Source organism: Nannospalax galili, unplaced genomic scaffold (assembly GCF_000622305.1).
Source record: "Nannospalax galili isolate Female #2095 unplaced genomic scaffold, S.galili_v1.0 scaffold220, whole genome shotgun sequence".
NCBI classification, from domain to species: Eukaryota; Metazoa; Chordata; class Mammalia; order Rodentia; family Spalacidae; genus Nannospalax; species Nannospalax galili.
In genome coordinates this window covers 175,150-179,796 of record NW_008347891.1, presented here as the reverse complement: position 1 = coordinate 179,796, position 4,647 = coordinate 175,150, and the positions used below count along the sequence as shown (strand labels likewise).

General features: G+C 41.1%; 1 long non-coding RNA gene across 1 annotated transcript in view; it reads left to right on the top strand.

Moving 5' to 3' along the window:
- The first annotated feature begins 4,417 nt into the window (after positions 1 to 4,417).
- Positions 4,418 to 4,647, top strand: part of LOC115072279 — an 11,376-nt gene continuing 11,146 nt past the window's right edge. The window contains exon 1 of the long non-coding RNA XR_003851328.1: positions 4,418 to 4,522. This is a non-coding gene — a long non-coding RNA (uncharacterized LOC115072279). The remainder of the gene's footprint in view (positions 4,523 to 4,647) is intronic.

Sequence of the window (4,647 nt, the reverse complement as noted above, 5' to 3'; positions counted from 1 at the left end):
GGTAAGTTTTAGATGTGGTTGGGGTACATCATCTGTTCATACCTTTTGACCTTGACTGTATGGAATGAGTATTTGTTCTGTACCTGTCACATTCATTTATATACCATGGAAACTGAACTTATTTCACAAAACAGAGTCACAAGTGACAAGGAATTTTACTCAGAATGTATTATGTTCACAGAGCTAGAAAAAAAATCCTAAAATTCATATGTAATAATAAAAGATCCTGCATAGTCAAAGCAATCTTGGGCAAAAAGAAAAATGCTGGGGGATCACCGTATCAGATCACAAAATATATTACACAGCTATACTCATCAAACAGCATGGTACTGGCACAAAACAGACCCGTAGATCAATGGAACACAATAGAGGACCCAAACATGAGTGCATGAAATTTCAGCCACCTGATATTTGACAAAGGTGCCAAGAACACACACCGGAGGAAAGACAGCATAGGAAAATGGAAAGGAACCAGGGAGGTAAAGGAGGGTCTCAAGAGAGGGAGATAGTAGGAGACAGATTTTATCAAAGGGAAATGAGGAAAATGGGGGTATTCTAATGGGAAAGGAGGAGGGAGAACAAGAACGAGAACGCGAGAGAGAGAGGATAAATAATACTTGGGTTGTGAAAATCTAGAACGGAATGTACTAGTTCCAAAAGCCTTCTGACAAATATCTCCCTTTGGGCTTTTGGTCAGGGTAGTCCAAGAGACTCCCCAGATAACATAGGCTATTACCACAGTCTTTGGTTGCCTTCCAGAGCTTGAAGGTAAGGCTGAATTCCTAAAGAAGACATACTTCAGATACAGGACTTGGAACAATTGAGCTAGAACTGACCTGGAACTCTCCTCCCTGAAGACTATCGCTTCTGTATCAGAGGGTTCTATCCAAGCTGCCAAGGGAGAAAACCAATCAATGGTCTTACTCATCTGAGAAGCCTAATAAATAAAACAATGCCTGACCCCACAAACTATTTCTGTTGGTCCAGGAGTGGTATTCTTATCTTGGGGGTAATTAACAGCTGTCTAATTGAACCAAAGACTGGCTTGGGAGGCAGAGGCAGGTGGATCTCTGTGGGTTTGAGGCTAGCCTGGTCTACAGTGAGACCCTCACTCAACAAACAAACAAAGACATGCACTGGTAAAAGATTCTTTGACAAACCTTTAATCCACACATAAGACGAGACGTTTATTTAAATTTTGGCTAAATCTCAGTGTGCTCTATATTTGTACTGAGGACTGAACCTAGGGCCCCATACTTGCTAAGTAAGCACTCTAACACTGAGCTTTATCCACAGCCTGTAAGTCATTTTCATGTTGAATGTGTCTGTTTTGAATTGTCATAAAGAAAACAGAGCATTGATAGACTTTTTTTCTTATTAAATTATGTTTGTGGCTTGATCCTGTGCTCTCAATGAACTGAGGGCAACAGATGACCTAATCTGGTTTCAGTTTACATCACCATGGCCCGGTGTAGCCACATGTATTCTATGGAAACAGAAGAGCATACCAAACTTTTTCCTCCCAAGAATTTGCTCTTGGGAAGTTTCCCTGATGCTCACTCCAAGGTCACCAAGTGTGAGCACCATGTTTCCTTTTCTTCTCCTGAAAACAAATGGCACCAGCCATGTCTCAAACCGCAGGGTAAGTGAGAAGGAAAAGAAAGGTCTTGGAAACAGTAAAAGGGAAAAGAAAATTGGATGAGTTTACGAGGCTATTTAAACAGAATAGCTTCAGCTGATTATACACCTCAGCCTTTGCAGGCGTTTCAATCTGAGAAACATGGTCCTCATTGTGAGTACTACCTGTTGTAAAACTATTTTCCACCAAACTAAAATGAACAGAAAACTAGGTAATTGATTGCAGATTCTGTACAACATCAAGAAACATGAGATATTTCAGAGCCCTGGAGGATAAGGAAACATGCAGAAAACTTCAAAGCAAACCCCCTGAAAGAAATAGTTTCACATCTTGGCTATTTTTCTAACCAAGAAAGAGGTCAGCCATTCTCAGCCACAGAACAGGTGGAAAATGAAGTCAATGGAGCAGAACACTTTCCAATGTTTCAGGTTCTTTTTTTTTTTTTTTTTTTTTTTTTTTTTTTCTCCCTTTTCAACAAATCTAGAGCTAGAACACTGTTAATTTTGACTCTTCTATACTGAAGGCATGGTAGGTGCCGAGCTTTATTCCATCCGTGTTCTGTAATAACTGAACTCCTTTGTGTGGCCTTGGTGCATGGATAACAAATTTCAGATGTGAGTAGGTGGGCGAGCCGTGGGCCGCTGGACTGTGAGCGTCTGTGGATAGCCTTGTGTAGGCTTCTTCAGTCTAGCAATTTGTGGAAATGAAGGTGTAGCTGTCCACTCTGAGAAGTCTGAATTTGATTTATTAAACTTGAACAACTGTCAAACGTGCACAGACTTAAGACTGATGATCAGCTCTGTTGCTGGAGATGCTCAGAGAACAACGGTGACAACAGTAAGGATAGATGAAAAATAATTGTTTTCTGCTGGAGAAGATCGTTTTGATGTTGGAAGGAATCTTCTAGATTATTTCTCTGTAAAGATTCAGTTAGAGGGACTTTTGTTCTCCCTGCTTCAGAAATTGTCTGCACATCCCTTATCTGAGCGACTTTCAGAGGTCTCTTGGTTGCTTTATTGTTTTTTGACATCTTTGTATTACTAGGAGTTGAAACCTGGCTATTTTGCCCAAGGTGGCCTTGAATTTAAGGTCCTTTTGCCTCAGCCTCCTGAGTAGCAAGTAGCTAGGTTTACAAGTGTGTGCCATTGTGCCAGTTAAAAGTCAGAGTTTTAAAATAGTTCAACCCCTGCCTATTTTTTATTACTAATATAATATTATTTTCAGGATGCTAGGGACTGAACTAAAGACCAAATAAGCACTGTAGCACTGAGCTACACTCCCAGCTCAACCTTTAAATCCAATGTCTGCTAATTTCATGTTTAGGAACTGTCTACTGCATCCTGTGATGTCATGAAAATACCTGGGAAGAAGGAATCGGTTCCAAAGGCAGGAGCTGGGAAAAGAAAGGGCAGTGACATTAGGCGACATTAGAAGACAGTGCTGGCGAGGCGATGCCATGTAGCTTGTCCTTCTAGAACCCCTATCCAGGGAGAGGAACGGTGGATTGATCAGTACCTCTGTGACTATGAGTCTTGGGTTTCAACCATAAACTCCCAGCTCTACCACTAATTATCTAGGTGCTGGGCATATGAGACCATTGTATCAGCTTCATAATTTGTCTGCATATATAAAATTAAACTTTAAAGTTTATTTTAGAAATGCCATTTTGCAGGGCTGGAGAGATTGCTCAATGGTTAAGAGCTCTGGCTGTTCTTGCAGAGGACACAGATTCAAATCCCAGCACCCATATGATGGCTAACAGCCATCTGTAACTCCAGTTCCAGGGGATCCAACAGCCTCTTCTGTCCTTCTTGGGCACTGCACAGCACGGGTGCACTCACATACATGCAGGCAGTACACTCATACACATAAAGTAAAAATAAACAAATAAATAAATGCAGTTTTGCTCACTTAAGAAGCAAGCAGGAAAAGCTTCTTTCATTATAGTCTACAATATCTTGTCCTGTGGACACTTTATTCTCTATTTAAATGTTCTGCTTCCTTGGACATGGGATCTTCATGAAGCATCAGGGCCAAACATAACTCCCTCAGAACCCACACTTAAGCTCTAACTCTTGGTAAGTGAGGGAAGGGTTTTTGTGCAAAATTGAATGAGTTGATGGCTATAGATATGTCCCAGGGAGACAGGAAGCCATATAAGGTGACAGAAAGATACCAAACAAGAGCCAGTGTACCAGGTCTCTGGTACACTCTCTGTTCTTGGCTCAATAGATTTCACCTCTTAAACTAACATGCCAAGATAAAATTATGAAGAATTTTAAGGTTGTGCCTGGAGAACATTCATCTCCAGCATAAGAGTCCCCCACTATTGAACATGGGGTCCTGGGTAATCACAGTGGTTACTCCAGACATTTCTCCAGTTAACCACCTCTTCCTTTGTCTCCTCAAAGAAAAGGGTGCATCGTGCCACTGTAACTTAGAGCAAAACTTCTTCATTTTCTTTACACAGACTCCTTTGACAGACTCATGAATCCTATTGACCTTGTCTCAGAGATTAGTACATTTTGTGCATTCTGTTTAAGATATGGCCTCCACTGGATCGGCTTTTTGTATAGCTTGTTATGCATCATAACTGGAGACATATCAGATGACTGTGTCCAGCAGTGTTCTTTTCAGTGAACAGTTCAGCTACATGTGACTGTCCTGGTGCCACTGTCAATGCACCTTAGCATATTCTATCAAGAATTTTCTGTTGATCAGTATTTGGATCAAGTTTAGTCAAAGATCACTAAACTGAGCAGCAAATCTGTCCATCAGAATTCTCCTAAGGGAACATGATTGTGAAGCTTTAGAGCTCTGACTGTCCTGGAGAATACAAGAGACCCAAGATCATGCCTGGACGGATTTATCTGGTTGGCTGAGGTATGTGATTGTTTTATTTTTCTTTTATATGTATGAGTGCATTGCCTGCATGTGTGTAAGTGCAGCTGTGTTATGCAATGCCTGTAGAGGTCAGAAGAGGGTGTTGGATCCCCTGGAACTGGAGT